At 49.7% G+C, this 16,793-nt stretch overlaps 1 long non-coding RNA gene across 2 annotated transcripts; it reads right to left on the bottom strand.

The window, feature by feature from the left end:
• Positions 1-5,423: 5,423 nt before the first annotated feature.
• Positions 5,424-15,509, bottom strand: LOC116656829. 2 transcript variants are annotated; one of them, XR_004311815.1, is made up of 4 exons: positions 15,351-15,509; positions 9,340-9,562; positions 8,129-8,270; positions 5,424-7,495 (listed from the first exon to the last, which is right to left on the bottom strand). It is a non-coding gene; the product is annotated as an uncharacterized LOC116656829 (long non-coding RNA). The 2 variants fall into 2 exon arrangements; XR_004311814.1 differs by having other exon boundaries at positions 5,424-8,270; positions 15,351-15,507.
• Between the last annotated feature and the right edge of the window lie 1,284 nt (positions 15,510-16,793).

Raw genomic sequence — 16,793 nt, 5'->3', positions numbered from 1 at the left:
AATGAGGTGGGGTCGCAGAAGACTCCCTTCAGACTGAATCAAGGAAGCATGGAGGCTGAGCCATGGGCCAGGGGTGACATATGGGGTCTGCTGGGGGAAACACAGGGGCTGACAGGCCTCCCTCACTCCCCAGTTCATGGCTAGAAAATTGCAAAGGGTCACAGTTTTTAATGCCTGGTTAAATGACATTGTGGATTACAGTATCTAACTTGAACTGAATTAACCTTCACAAAATGGACAAGGGGGTTAAAAAGATTCCTGTAAAGAAATTGCAGGTTAAAGATCACCCTAATTCATGGGAATGTAAATTGGTGCAGCCACTATGGAGAACAGTGTGGAGGTTTCCTTAAAAAACTAAAAATAGACTTACGCTATGATCCAGCTACCACACTCCTGGGCATATATCTGGAGAAAACTATAATTGGAAAAGACACACTCACCCTAATGTTTACAACAGTGCTATTCACAATAGCCAAGACATGGAAACAAGCTAAATGTCCATCAGCAGATGACTGGATAAAGAAGTTGTGGTACATATGCACAATGGAATACTACTCAGCCATAAAAAAGAATAAAATAATGTCATCTGCAGCAACATGGATGGACCTGGAGATCCTCATACTAAGTGAAGCCAGAAAGAGAAAGAAAAATACCATATGATATCACTTATATGTGGAATCTAAAAAAAAAGTCACACGTGAACTTATTTACAAAACAGAGGCAGACTCACAGATATAGAAAACAAACTTACAGCTACCAGGCAGGAACAGGGTGGAGAGGGATAAATTGGGAGTTCTAGATTTGCAGATACAAACTACTCTATATAAAATAGATAAACAACAAGGTCCTACTGTATAGCACTGGGAACTATATTCAATACCTTATAATGGCCTATAATAAAAAAGAATATGAAAATAAATATGTATATATATATATATAATATATATATATATATACATGTAAATGAATCACTATGCTGTACACCAGAAATTAACACAACATTGTAAAGCTACTCTACTGCATAACAAAAATTACTTTTATTTTTTCAAAGCAGATTTGTGTGGGAATGGTGGAGATGATTATTTGCCACCATTTATGCCCAAAATGTTTTTATGGAGTATGTGTCATGGATGCAGGGAGCTGTACTAGGCGGACACAAAGGTGGGGACCTCAGCACGCTGCTAATCCCGTGGACAATTTAGGTGCACATAACCACAGTACAGGGTGGACCCAGGGGCTTGAGAGGTTCAGACAGAGAGGAGCCAGCATTCCATGGTGGGAAGAGAGGCACAGTCCTGGAGGCAATGACCTCTGGCCTGGATCTCAAAGGCTAGGAAGGTCTGGCCAGATAGAAATGGAGGAAATGACACTCCCAAAGGCGGATGGAAGCCCCAGGATGGAAAAGCCTGGGGTACGTATGACCAACAATGAGTAGTCACGTTCGCCTGGCACCTAGAGGGTAAAGAAGAGTGGGGTCGGAAATATGCATTTGAACCAGCCTTTCACCAGCCACATGCTGGACCACGAGATTCAGGGTTTATCTTCAGTGAGCAAGGGGGAACCTTGGAAAGTTTAGGGGCAGGTGAGGCAGGGAACTCAAAGAAGTTAAAAACCAAATGAAACTTGCCCAGAGTCCTATGGTGAGTTAATTTGTGGCCCAGACAGGACTTGAATTCAGATTGATATTGACACAGGCAGAGCACCTGGACGTCACACTGACCAGACAGATGGGTCTGTGGGAAAGCGCTTCAGGCCAGGGGCAGGCAGGTTTCTCTGGGAAACCTGGAGCCCAGGTTCCAAGGAGCCAGGTGTCCTCCCCTGCTGCTGGCTTGGGTCTTGTCAAGCTCAAGCTTCCCATGGAACCTGGGTGATGGATGAGCCGGTGGCTGGACTGCAGTCCTTGGGAACCCAGATGGGTTGGGCTGGGAATGGCTGAGTGTGGGATCGCTTCAATAAAACGACGGGAGAGGAGCCCTCGAAGTGTCCTGGGGTGTGGGGCACGCAGGGCGTGGGGCCCTGCATTCCTGGATGGTTGAGACGCCACAGCTGATGATTATTATTATTCCTGCTCTGGCTTCTCTGAGCTTTCATCTTCCAGGACCCTGCCTTGCTGGCTGGGCATCACCAGCTAGCAAGGCCTCCTGGGGTGGGGCAGGGTGGACGGCTCCTGGCTGCAAGGGAACACACAGGATGGCGGGTTTCCTCCCCAGTCAGCTCAGAGACCTTCCTAACCCTGGAAGCATGGGCAGAATTTCTCAAGGGGGAAACTGAGGCACAGAGCCAGGGCATGACTTGACCGAGGTCCTGGGAGACCTCTGTCTCCTGCCAACCCCTACTGACTAGACCACGTTTATCCTTCCCCAATTGGGGCAGATCTTGTCGGCCTGGAAGAGAGCCAGGGAAGGTGTGGATCATAGAAGAGAGAACTGGGTTGGGTCCAGGACGACAGAACTGGTACCCTTCTTGCCAGGTGCTTTGGGCATCATGAGGTCAGGCTGATGGTTTCGCGTCCCTCTGGATGGTCCTTCCTTATGGATGGAGCTTCCCCAAGCCCCTGAGGGAGGTCAGTGCCACAGACGCAGCTGGGCAAAATGCCCTGCTCTCTCCCATCAGAGGCAGAGGCTGCACTCAGCACCCCGGAGAGGATGAGCCAGGCCAGAGGCAGAGGGCCAGATGATGGCTCAGAGACAGGGAAAAGGGTGTGTGTGTGTGTGTGTGTGTGTGTACATTTGCTAATGCCAGGCTTTCACTGGTGACATGTCCCTTCCTGCCCAGATGAGATCAAAGAGAGAAAGACTGACTAGGAGGAGATGTGAATGACAATGTGACGACTGGGGCTCGGGTAGGGCAGGGGGGCCACTGAGTAGATGCCTGCCGGCAGTGGGGAACCCAAGGAGAAGGGAGGGAGTGGCCCCACCAGCTGAGGCTGAGACCCAGCTGGTAGGTGCTAGACTCACGTTCCCCATTTGCGCTGTCCATCTAGAGAGTAGCGATCTTTGACTGCATCTTCTGGCTTCGAGCCGAGGTGGGACAACATGGAAGAGAGGCTGAGGACGTTGGAGGAGAGAAGTCAGTCAACAGGGCTTCGGGACCTCCAGAAGTCCTCACCTCCTCAGTGCCTCCCAGAGCCGGCCAACCAGCCAAGCTTTCAATTTACCAAGCATTTAATAAGTAGCTACTCAAGGTGCTGTGCTTGGAGCCTTGGGTGGAGATGCCTAAGACATGGCGCTGCCCTCAGGAGGCGCTCTCTGGAGAAAGACACATTTTCCTGTTTGGTTTCGGCCCCACTTTACACAGGGCAACGCCAGCATCCTGGGCTGAGTCCCGAGGCATCTTCTTCCTCCCTGGCCATTTGTGGCCGTGAGCTCAGGCCCTCGCTTCTGTTTCAACTGCCAGCTCTGAGTTCACACAGGAGCAACGCTCCTGGAATTCTTGCTGCTTTAAAAAAATTTTTTTTTAATTGAAGTGTAATTAATTTACAATGTTAGTTTCAGGTGTACAGCAAAGTGATTCAGTTATACATATACATACATATATACATTTTCTTTTCAGATTCTTTTCCACTATATTTTATTACAAGAAATTGAATATGGTTCCCTGTGCTATACAGCAGATCCTTTCTTACCACTTTCTTGACACTCACCTGGCTGAAACATTAACCCTTCAGCCACCTAAGTCATTTTGTGAGCTTGCCACTGGGATTAGGCTGCTCCAGGACGCACTGTTTTTCCAGGGACCCTACCCTGTTCCAGACCAAATACACCCTGCAATACCCCCACCTGCCTCCTCCCCCTGTCCGTGAGCTGAAGAACCTGCAGTGTCCCCAGTTGCTTGGCAGACACACCTGGAATTTGGGGGCTATTTTCCAGAGCCCTCCCACGCATTTCTAGCTCTTTTTATTATTACCTACCAGTGTCCCCTCCCGTGCCCCCATCTAATAGTGTAACTCTACATCTGGACCAGAGCAGAGAGCTCTTTAAGGGAATCACTTCCACATTTATAGTTGGTTTATTCAACAAATATTTACTACCAGCTGCTGTGTATCAGGCACTGTAACAGGGACTGAGATGGCTCTGATGGTGACAAGGGTAGACAGGCTTCCTGCCTTGGGGGAGCTCATGAACCAACAGGCAGGACAGACACTAATGATGAAAATGCGGCATGCGGTCTGACTGGACAACCACCTAGGGTCCCTGGGAGTCTGGGCATTTTCACCGTGTCCTCAAATATCTCTTTTACTCCCTGCCTGGATTCTTTGCAGAGCGTGCCGTGCTGGGGAGGAGTGGAGACTGTTCCAACAGGATGTCCACATAGTAAGACCCACAAGGCACCAGCTCCCAATCTGTTCTCCCCTGAGATGGGGCAGAGGAGCGAGGCCACACCCTTCTTGAATTCAGTCTCTTAAGGAAGTGGACACAGGGAGCAGGGACAGAATTAAGAACCTAAAACTCCATGTACAAACAAACCATTTGGGCAATGAAGCTGAGAAGGGCTGCAATAGGCATTTCCCAATTTCACTGTGCTGGGAAGTAAGAGATTCCGCCACCTCTCCAGAAAGCAGCCACCTTGTTGAGGATGAAATCCACACTCTGCTCTGTTCTCTGACTACATTGCCCGTGAGAAGTGGTGCCCCTGTGTTTCATTTTGAAACTTGTCCATGAATGAAGGCTCTAACCCCTCACGCAGTTGTTGGATGTTGAGTCAGTGTTTAAGCACTGTAATTGGCAGAAAAGTCCTCCAACTGTCTGACCAAGACGAGACACTGCAAGTTCCACCCTCTGGCTCATCTGCCGCCCTCTGTGGAATGGGGAAAACAAGAAAACTCCGAGTGTTTCCACAGAACTTCTATAAAACTGACATGAGTGAAAGGCCTTCAGATCTGATGGCCCTCATTCTCTCTAAGTGTCAGTATCCCATATGGAAATTTTTTTAGAGGAAGTGATGGTGGGGGTGCGGGGGTGGGGTGGAGGACAGAGAGCTCCCACCTGGTTGAATATAAGCGTCTGGGGTGCTTTCCTGGAACCCTCTCCTAGGTGGGGTTCTCTCCCCGCTTTGGTGCCTCTGTCACCCTGGGGGTGACACTCCTGGTTGTGGAAGTGGAATGGGCCCCAAGAATGCTGGGGGGGGGGCGGCGGGGGGGCGGAGCTGGCATATAAAATGCAGTGACGGAGCTTTCCCTTTTAGGTGTGCCTGGTAGAAATGAAAGTGGCTTGAGCGCTAAAACAAGAAAAGCACTAGAGAAACACAGTTTTCAAAGGCTATTGCCTTAAATTTGTGATAGTTTCCTAAATCAAGGGGCAAATTCCTACATTTGAGCTTCTTTCCCTTCCTTTTTCCTCCCTCCCTCCTTCCTTCCTTCTTCCTTCTTCCTCCCTCCCCCTTTAATGGGAACACCTTCCTCTTCTCTCTTCCAGCCTCAATTCTACCATTTCTTTTTTTTTTTTAATTGAAGTATAGTCAGTTACAATGTGTCAGTTTCTGACATATCAATTCTACCATTTCTACCATCCTTTCAGGTCGAGCTACAGGCTCACCTCTTCCATGCATGTTTCCCATCTGGTCAGTCTCCAGTTGTCTGCTTCTTTCTCTGAATTCCCATTGAATTCTGCAAATTCTACAGCTTGGCACGACTACACAATGTCTTGTGTTCCCCAGCTGTTTCATGTACGTGAATCTTGTCCCCCAAGTCAGTTCGCGGGTGTCTAAAGGGCAGAGGCCATTCTTTATATCTTGGAGCCCCTCAGCCCAGGGCTGGAGACGTAATAGGACTTTACTGAGACCTCCATTAGCCATTTACTTCTCATTACACATCAGAGAATTCAAACAGGAAAGAACATTCGTAAGTGTAATAAATGTGAATAAGCCTTCCTTTATACACCGTCTTTATGCAACCACCTTACACAACGTCAGAGAATTCCTGCCGGAGGGAAACCTGTATCTGACGTCCGTGGGAGAACCCTCAGGTGAGTCTGGAGGCTTGGAAGGCACATGTGACTCAGTGTCACAGAGCTCAGATACAAAGAAGGTGACTGTGGGGAACCCTCTGCTCAAGACGATACCCAATATCAGCGTGTACATTAGAGAGAACCATGAATCCAAAGAATGTGGAAGAACTTCCCTCAGGGTCTTCACCAACCAACATCAGAGAATTCACCCGAGAGTAAAGAGCAGTGTAGATGGGGATACAGTAGGGAGGGGAAGCGGCCACAGTTCCCGTCTTTGGTGCAGCTTGCCTCTAGACCCATTTCCCAGCTGAAGAAATTGAGACTTGGAGAGGAAGCATTGTACACCGCGGGTACAAATGGAATATTACAAAACTTTGATTAGCGCCTTTTCTTTTTGAATTTGAAACACTTCCATGTCTGCTTTCCTTTGTCTTCATCTCTCAGTAGAGAAGGGAAGGGATGATGCCCCCAGTGCTTGTTATCGATGGAGAAATGGGGCTGGGGAAGCTGCATCACTGGTCCAGGGTACAGGTCACGAAAGGAGCTCTAGTCTCTGGAGACCTTTATTTGATGTGCAGGGCACCTTGCTAGGTGCTGGGGACCCTGCTAGGTGCTAAGGGAGGATAAAGGTGGAAAGAGAGGTCCTGTGCCCTCAAACAGCTTATAATTCAGGAAGGGAACAGATGGGCCCTTAAAATACGGCTTTGATGGGAGTGCACATGAAATGAGGCAGAGGCATGAAATGCAGGAAAGGAGCCCTACGTTCCTTTGGGGGAAGGAGGAAAAGCTTCACAGAGGAGGTATTGTTTTAGCTGAGACATAAAGGATGAGGAGTTTGCCAGGCAAACAAGTGAGAAGAGGGTGTTCCAGGTGGAAGAGACAGCACAAGCGAAGGCATTGACGTAAGAAAGGACACGGCCTGCTGAGGATCCTGACGAAGTTCAGTGTGTAGAGCGTGGTGGGGGTGGGAGTGGGGTGGCCATGAGCTAACAGCTAGGCAGTCAGCCAAGGGGAAGAGAACACGGGGCCCTTGATTGCCTTGCAAAGCAGTTCAGATTTCCCTTTAAGCAAGGGGAGCTGTATTAGTTTCTGGCTGCTGCTGTAACAAATAACCACAAACCTAGTGGCTTCAGACAACACAGGTTTACTGACAGTTCTGGAGGTCAGAAGTTGCACTGGGCCAACATCAGGGCATCAGTAGGATGTGTTCCTCCTGGAGGCTCTTGGGGAGAGTCAGTTCTACACCCGCTCCAGTTTCTAGAAACTGCCCACATTTCTTGGCTCATGTTCTTCTCCCATCTTCAAAGCCAGCAGCCATACCATTCTGCCCTCTGCTTCCATGGTCACATCTCCTTCTCGGACTCTAATGCTCCTGCCTCTCCTTGAAGTACCTTTGTGGTTAGATTGGACCCATCGGATAATCCAGGCTAAGGTCCGAATTTCAAGATCCTTAACTTTATCCCATCTGCAAAGTCCCTTTTACCAAGGTAAGGTAACATATTCACAGGTTCCAGGGTTTAGGATGTGGACATCTTTAGGGCTCCATTAACCTGTTTATCACAGAATAAGCCACTCAAGAATTCTTTTTTTTTTTTTTTAATGGAGTTACTGGGGATTGAATCCAGGACCTCATGCATGCCAGGCATGCACACTACCACTGAGCTATACCCTCCCCACCTCAAGAATTCTGAGCAGGAGAGTGGGGTGACGGAATTAGAGTTCTGGGCAGTATAGCATTATGGTTAAAAGAGCAGGCTTAGGAGTCTGACTACCTGGGTTCAATCCCGAGCCTGCCACGTGAGACTTAATGTGACCTTACATCGTTTCCTACTTCATTTCTCTCTCTCTCGGTTTCCTCATCTGTGAAATGGAGATATCTACTCAAAGAGCAGTTGGAAGGACTGCGTGGGATAAGAGGTGAAACAGGACAGTGGAAAGTACTCAATAAATTGGGAACATCTTGGTGCCCAGTACGTGCTGAGAACACAACCCAGTCAGGAAAAAGACATTCATGGTCAACGCCACACAGAGCAGAACCTAGCTTCATAGGGGGTCCATTTCCACAGGACCATCAACACCCAACACGATAGGGAAGGAGGTCCCCAGGCACCAGGGGATTCTCTGGCACAGGAGGAACACGCAGCCCCTCTGAACAGCACCATGTTTCTCAATGGAGCGCTCACCTCTTCCTCTCTGCTGGCGAAATGAAACGAGGGATGGAAGTTGCCCCTGTCTGTTCCCACTCTCAGCTGGGGGTCCATCTGAGTGCTGGATAATATTAGAGAGTAGGTGATGTTCTGTCTTAAGCTTTCTTCCCTGAGATCTCTGTAAAACAAACAAACAAACAAAAAACTGTTTAGTTTGACGTGGGGCCAAAGACTCTGCCACATCTAGTGTGATGGTAAGTGTGCTTCTCAGAGTCGACGGGCACCTGGTCTGGGGTTTCTTGCTTCCCTATCCTCTCTGTCTCTGCTTCCTAGTTCCAATAAATCCAAGCTATCAAAGTATCTCCCTCCTTCCTGCTGCTTTTTTCTCTAAGGAACTCCAAAAAAAGTGGCTATGGATCTCTTTGAGATTTACCAGCAAGTAGATAAAATACAGGACACTCAGTTAAATTTGAATTTCAGATAAGTGATGAATAATTTTAGTAAGTCTCAAATGTTACTATATGATTAGTACTACTTTCAAAACCAGATTATTTGTCTAACCAGAACATCCCATTCCCTAAATTCACCGTGTAACACTATGTATGTTCTTTGAGGCAATTAACAAGGTCAATTGGTATTCAAGCCCCAAAAGTTCCAGGACCTTCTTACAGGTGACTTTCTTCGTAGTAACACAGGGAAGGGAGGGAAGGCTATGGTTCTCGAGGGACGGCAAGGGTCAGAATAGTGAGGACGGGTCCCTCTTATTTCCTTCACGTGAATGGTGATGGCACTTCAGCTGTGACAATTTCTTCTCCTGCCCACCTCTGAGATTCAAAGACATTCAGCTCCTCTTCATGAATGGGGCACATAATCCCTGCTACTCCACAACCTAATGGTGACCAGCATACCCGTTCTATTTAACTATATTGAGATCTCTTTGATCTTGACTAGGATAACGATGCTGACTCTTACCATCTATGGGATATGAAGGAAAGTCTGCCTTCGGATTGGGTGTGTATAATTTGCAGTCACTGTTACATGAAACACACACAGTAAAGAATGGTTGAAATCTGCCAGGCTAGTCACTGTTGGTACTAAGGTTTGCTCGAGGTTTGGCTCCCAGGCACCATCCCATGTGACCTGCTCCAATCTAGAATGACCCTCCTCTTCTTACTCACCTCCAGCCCTCACTCCAAACTTCCCTCCTTGTTCTGTGGGGGGTAAACACCTGAAGTCCTCCAACTTACCTTGTCTGCTGGTTGAGGCTCAGCCCTGCCACCAGTTAGGGCTTCCAGCAGATGGTCACTTCCTGGTCATCTCCAGGCCACTCTCCATGCAGCATACTGTGCAGTCTGGTGCTGTCAGGCGGGACTTGAGATCTCCCATCGAAGTGGTTTAGCCATCTAGTTAGCCATCTGGTGGACTCCTACATTTCTGTATGCGCCCCTTTGAAGCATTATTTCAGAGACTCTAAATAAAGGCAAAAGATGATGCCGTTTATGAAAATGTAAAGGAGCCCTGGATTTTACCCCTCTTGTGTGTGAACTAACCTGCCAGCCAAGGGCAAGAGTCTGAACTGCACAAGGATGAACTGTGTCCTCTTTCACCTCTGTTACTTCTAGAAAAATGTGGCCCTGAGGGGCCAGGAGAATTAATGACTTAATGCCTAACAAATCTCCAGGAACAACCTGCTGCAGATAAGGTCTCATTATGGTTAATTGTTGTTATTATTATTGTTATTGTTGTTCTTAGCCCAGCTCCTGTGAAAAGCTGCCACAGCTTTGTTGACCTCAGGTCAGGGGTTTAATTAATACCTCTTCTGAATGCCAGAGGCCCCAGGCACCACATTCATGCCCCCACGTGCAGGCTCCACCTCCTCTGAGCTCCGCTCACAGGGTCTTCTCCACCACCAGATCTTCCCACTCCCTCCCTGGAGTGGCTCCATCATTCTTCAATCCTGCTAGCAACGCCAGCTCCCATTCCAGCCCCCTTGCTCCAGATATCTTCCCCCTCCCCCTTGCCGCCCCTCCCCGTACCTTCCCTTTTCTGCCATTTCCCAGCCCCCCAACACATTTTTTGGCCCAAATAGTTCTCCACGGCCGAGCCTTCTGCGGGGTCATGAAAGCTAAGAGAGGGTTCCCTGAGCCTCGTCCTTCCCCTTGCAGCCCCCATGTCTTGCACTGCACCCCAGGTCTCCGATCCCACCTCCGTGAGAACTTTGGGCCTGTTCTTCAGGTGGCGAGGCCGGTTGGGTGGGTTGGCTGGTTTAGGGTTACGGAGTTTGGCACTAGCTCACAGTCCCGTGCAGCTGCCTTCTTTAATTAATTAATTCCAATTTTTAAAAAACCATCTCTTCAATTGGACCTCGGTGCATGCCTCTGGGGCATATGTCACATCAATTAAAGACAACAACTAATCGTGCTGCCTAAAAGAATCTCTGAGCCCCTTTAAAGACTCAAACACAATTCGGGCCTAACTGCCTTAGATCACTCTGCTGTAGACAGACCCTGAGGCAGCACCCCCAGGGTAGGAACTGGGTGGCAACAGTCCACTTAAGAGATGGGAGATGCTCTCCTGTTGTGGGTGCCTCCCTCAGCGCCCACGCTCCCTAACCCCAGGGTTCCTCTTGGCCTTTGCTTAGATATTCAGGAAGCTAAGCTATTGCAGGTGGTGTGGTGCCCTGGTTTCTCTGGGGTAGGACCGACATCCCTCAAATTCCAAAGCCCACCTCTCCACTGTCCTAACTGACCATCTTGCATCGATAAAGATGAATTGCAGGACCTCTAACAACAGGACAGGGACTGAGTTGATCTGTCCTTCCATCCATAGAGATGGTTGACGTAGGGTTAGCGAAAGCTTTCACAGTGGTTTGAATTGGGAAAATGGTTAAAGATGTTGCTTGAGGGCAGAGATGATTTCTTTTTGTATTTTTTTCAAAGAAAATGTTTTTCTTTTTGAGGGGGTAGTTAAACAACCACTAGCAACCTTCCTGATCTCTGAACACTTCATATTTGCTTATGCTAAAATGAGTCTATGAGCTTACGGTGAGGGGGTTGCATTTTCCTGCCCACCCTGGGTGGGTGGAAGACAGGCAGCCACCCCCTCAAGGCTCGGGGCTGAGCAGGAGGGCGTGAGGGAGCCAGCATGCTCTATTGGAGGAAGTTTTATCAATTCCTTACATCTGCTAATGGACACTCGTCCCACTTAGAAGTGGAATTACCACTCAGGACTCTTGGAAAAGGTGGGGGTAGTGGGAGGGGGTTTAAAGGAGCAAAACTCATCCTTCGGAGGCCTGCATCTTCGGCAGACCGAGGGACCCAGGGATGCAGCATGGAGGAAGCTCTCCCTCGTCTTGAGGCCACCAACTTGCCCCCAGGACCCACCCCGCCCTCCAGAAAGGATTTCTTAATGGTCTTTGATTCCCACCTTGCTCGACAGACACTTGGTAGAAGCTTCAGGAACGTTGATAGAACGTTGAAGACAAGGAGGGGAAGAGGCATGCAGCGCAGCTACAAATAGTTTTCCATTTGCAAAGCAAGTAGGCAGATGGGACTGGACTAAAACCTTAGCCTCACTAACACTGTCCTTTCTACTCAATTGGAATTAAAAAAAAATTAGTAGGCCAGGTAAACATGACTTTCCTTATCTATTTAACCCATTTATTTATTGGCATAGGTGAGTTGATTGAATCACTTTTGTCCCTTTATGTTTGCCAGAATCATGGCTGTCCATTTGAGTCCAAACTTCCAGAGAGCAGAGACCACATCTGTTCAATTTGCTTTGTATGGTGTCCAGCAAAGGGCTGCAGTATCGTGTCACAGAGAAGTGCTGGACTTGGACCCTGGGGACCCAGATTTTACTTCTGGCCATGTTACCCTTAAAATCCGGACCTTGGTTTTAATTCGCTGTTTAAAAATAGCGGGAAGAACATTTCCTGCCCTTCCTACCTCCCAGGGTTGAGGGAAGGAGTAAATGAACTACTGGAGAAGAAAGACTCGTACAAATGGTCACAGACCTGTTGTTTTGAAAAAATTATAAAATGCATTTTGATGACAAGGACACCAGAGTGATCATACTCCAAACTCTGAGATGTTTCAAATAGAAGAGGTGATGTACAGAGACCACAGCTGTAGGGAGCTGTGAACCAAGTGTTGGGTCCAGGTTACAGCCAAAACCAAGCTTGAGACGGAAGTGACACTGGCTGTCTCAGTAGCCTCCCTCATCTCTATCCCCAAAGCAAAACAGCTCTACTCACAGATCTGGTCTTTTAGTGAATCCTCTTTTTTTCTTCTAGAGCACCTTGGCATTCATTTTAACTTTTCACTGGAATTTAAGTGGGGGTGGTGGGAGCTGAGGGGGCACAGAATGAAAGTGCCCAAGGACCACATTCCTTTAAGACTGGAAATACACATATACACATGAGCGCATGTGTGCGTCTACAGACAAGCCCTGTGGCAGACAAGCCAAGAGTCCAGCTCTCTGGGCTGTCTCTAAACACTATTACTTAGAGATATGAGGGGGGAAAAGTGAATACAAAAGGAGAGACCAGGACAGCTTTATCCACTCTGTAGAAGGGGCAGTTTCCTATAGGAAGGGCTTAGAGATGAAAATTGGATAGTAACTCTTAGGAAAAGAATGAAATTACAAGGTATTAACAAACACAGTCAGCTTTCTAGAGTAGAATCCTAGGTATCAGATCTGGAAGGTTATAAGAGTCATATAATCCCCTCTTTGCACAAAGCCTCAAAGATGAAGTGATTGAACAAAGGTCACAACACTACAAGAATGAGGACCCAGAAGGTCATGACCAAGCTCTGGCCCCAAGTCTGGTGCAGCAGGACGGGGTTATATTAGTTAATGAGTTGGAAGGGAGCCACGGCCACTGCCCCTCCATAAGTACGTGTGTTAAGAACTATTATTGACTAGGGGTACACCCCTGGAAACTTGGGAGGCAAAGAAATGCAGTGAATAGGGAGCTTGTACCAGGCCATCAAGCTCACCTTATAGAAACCAGATAGCTCTGCTGCTGTTTCAGTTAAATCTGTGAAGTTTTCAGAACTGTCAAAGTATACAGAACTTTTTACTAAAGCTTTTAAATTAAAAAAAAATGGGTCCTGTTGATTTCTGCCCACACGTATTGAAAAAGTTAGTGAGGAACTATCCGGGGCCGGGAAACCAGGATGACAGAAGCCTTGTCTTTCAACAAGGCCAGTGTGGGTGCTAAGCCCTGCCTGCCATGACTGCTAAGCTGTAGTGCCCGCAGCTGAAGAAGGCAGGCTGACTGAGAGCCAACGCCCTCTTCTTGTGACATGTCAAGGGATGACGCCCTTCTCTTGGTAGGTTCCTGAAGGGTAAGAGTTAAGGGGGAGCAGAGGAACTGGGATTGCCTTGCCAGGCCCAAGGCCTTCCAGAGAACCAGTCACCAAGGCTTCAGATACATCGGGCAAGTCCCAGGGTCCTGGAGAGAAAGGAGGGGGGAAAAATATGAAATAAAGGAGATGCAGTCTTAGAACTGAATATTCGAATTATTCTCCCTCACATGCCAAGACCACTTGTTTTCACTCCACAGGAATATGCAGTCATTTTCCAGAGCCTTTCAAACCCTCCAAGAGGACAGCACCCTGGGAGTTGGAAGACCGGGTTCTGTTCTGCCTCCACAGTTGACTGGACTGGGGGACTTGGGCTGAGCCCATACACCTACCTTGGCCTGAACTTCCTTCATTGGGAATACCACCTGTCCTGCCTGCTTTGTGGGGGTGTTGGATGATCTGATGAGATAATGGACAGAACCTCTCTGCAAAAGCCATAAAGCACTCCTCAAAGGGCAGGTAACCATACTACTATTCTAATTACTAGGAGCCCTTCAGAGGGTTGGCCTGTGGGTGAAGAGTCCCAGAGATTTGGAAGATCACCTTGTTTCCTTAGTCATCACTCTGCATACCTTCCTTCCAAGCAGGATGGCCCTCACAATCAGAGGGTGGGGAATGGATCAAATGTCCGAGAAGGCAAAGCTAGACATCTCAGATGTTCTGGGCTCACTGGCCCCCATAGATGCCAAGTTCTTTTTCACATTGAATCTAAATTTTTCCTTGTACTACTTTATGCTTATTTCCTCCTCTTCTGCCTGAAGATTTTCTCTCTACCTGCTGAAATATGGTATCATTTTTAGTGTTTATCCATGGAAGACACTCACTATTGAAGAACATGACCCACAGTTGCTAAATTGCAATTCCTGGGTTCTGGAGTCCAAGTGTAATTAAATCCAAGCAACAGTTTTTGGAAGGAGCCAAGGATAGAGTCAGTCCTTGAATCCCTTTATAAAGTTTCAGTCTCCTCCCTAACCTTTTCCCAGACTCAGGTTATTTTACTTCCCACAGGAATTTCTTTTGGGGGGTGCTATTTTGGGGAGAAGTAGCTGCATCTGAATAGAAAATGTTTAGAGAGGTCAGCCTCAGTGCAGGAACACTTGCTAAGTGTGCTTTAAATAACGGAGGGAGAATAAGGAGTTCCAATTACGGTAAGATTTGGAAAACATCAGGGAAATTTGGTTTATGATGGGAAAGGTCGTGCGTTGGTTCTACTCCACCCTAGGCCTTCACCTTGCCTTGTTCATTTCCCCTCTCGGTACTCCAAGCCCTTTCAATTATGGACACCCTCTCTTGGCTCTGAACTTGGATAAATGCTACCTTGTTAGCTAATAATACCATTAATTATATTAATGATTAATAGCTAATTAGTCATAATGCTGTAATACTTCAATGGAGGCTTCCTTTCTTTCAGCAGCTCTGTCTCAAGCGCACGCGCAAGCACCACCCCCCCTTCCCTATTCTTGGACACAGAACAAGTGCGGCTCTAAATTTATTTTTCTGACCACTTCAGCAATCTCTAAATTTCTCCAGTTTTTATTAGCTGTCCCATTCATCTGGCGAATGACCACACTGCTTATATTTTGCCTTTTATTTCTGTCCTGTCACTCACACTGCCTTCCAGTAACGAGAGCAGAGTCAAGATTTTTTTTTTAACGTATTTCATAAACCAAAGTCTCTTTTACTTTCTAAATCTCACTTGGGCCTACTTTTCTACTTTGGCCCCCCTTCCTCACCTCACCTTTCCCGAATCCTAAACTGCCCCCTACTTTGTGGAATCCCACCCCTCAGCCAGCCCAAAGCTCCCTCCCACTCTATGGTTTGGCTTCCTTTCAGCAACCACGCCCCCAGACCCCAGGAGAGCGGTGCGCACGCGCACTCCATGCCTTTACCTGGGCGCTCGGGAGTGGGCGGAGTAGGGGCGGCGTGGGTGGAGCGGGAGTCAGCGGTTACAAGGGCGGCGGAGCTCTCACGAAGTGGCAGGAGGGAGAAAAGGTGCGCCGGGGCCAGCCCCGAGAGCTGCGCATGCGCGCCGCCGCGCCCAGCGGCCGAGATGCCAGGGGGGCGGGCGGAGGGAGGTGTCGGGCTCCCTGTTGGGCGGGGGGCCGGCGAGGGAAGGGGCCGCGGGCGCGCGCGCGCTCTCGCCGCCTCTCGTCCTCCCTCCCTGCCCCCCTCTCCGCACACAGAACCACACACGCACACCCCCTCCCCTGCCTCCCTCCCCGCGCGCCGCCCGCCCCGCCGGCCCCGCTCGCCCTCGCGCGCTCGGAAGGCAGTCGCGAGACGTCGGAGCGGCGGCCACGTAGCGCTGCGGCGGCGGCGGCGGCGGCGGCGGCGGCCGAGGCCGGGTCTGCGGAGCGGCCCTCGGGACAGACGTTGGGCGGGGGGGAGGGGCCGGCCCGGCCGGCGGTTGTTACTCGAGCGCCGCGGCTACAGGCCCCCCGCCGCAGGGATGGACCGCCGAGGCGGCGGTCGGGGCGGCGGAGGCGGAGGCGGCCGGCCCGGGTGAGTAGGGGCCCCTGCCCCCCACGCACACGCCACAGTCGCTGCTGCGCCCCTGGCAGCAGCCCTTCCTCTCCGCCACCCGCCGAGCCGACCGGGGCTCTGGGAGCCGGGTTAACCCTTCGCCGAGGCAGCCCCCATTCGGCGGGGAGGCCCCGGGCGCTGCGCTCTTCTGGTCCCGAGCCTGGGCCGGGGGCGCCCGCTTCTGCCCCTTCGTCCCCTCCTTCCCGGACTCGAGCTAGGCTCCAGTTTTGCAGAGTCCGCTCGCCCCGAGGCCCAGGGGGAGGCCGGGGTTGCACGGGTTAGCGGGCCCAGGGGAGGTTTGCACCGGTTGTCCTGCGAGCATTCTCTTGCCCTGCAGCTAGTGGCTTGCACCCACTGCCTCCCCTGCCCTGCGGTTGCGCCCAAACCTCCAACCCCTGGGAGTATTGTGCCGCCCGAGATAAAATGCATCTAGTGTACACCCGCCCAACACTCACCCAGAGGGTAATGCAGACCTTTCTCCACCCCCGCCTGCTCTTCCCCTCCAATCAGGCTCTACTTAAGATTCTTAGATGGGAGCCACTAAAGGTAGTGACACCCCAGTTACATCTGTACAGAACATGTCCGTTGTCGAGGGATGTCTCCTGTAGAAATGATAAATGCTCCTACCTCACCCTCGAAGACCGTCTTCACGATTTAAGATCCCATATGCTCTTCTTGAAGAGGGCCAGTCTTTGATCACATCTAGCAGTCTCTCCCCCAACACACACACACACACACACACACACACACACTCACTCTCTCTCTCTCTCTCTCTCTCTCTCTCTCCCCCTCCCCCCCCCCCCCTTCCT

The sequence above is a fragment of the Camelus ferus genome, chromosome 16, assembly GCF_009834535.1.
Source record: "Camelus ferus isolate YT-003-E chromosome 16, BCGSAC_Cfer_1.0, whole genome shotgun sequence".
NCBI lineage: Eukaryota > Metazoa > Chordata > Mammalia > Artiodactyla > Camelidae > Camelus > Camelus ferus.
This window is presented reverse-complemented; position numbering and strand designations above follow the sequence as displayed.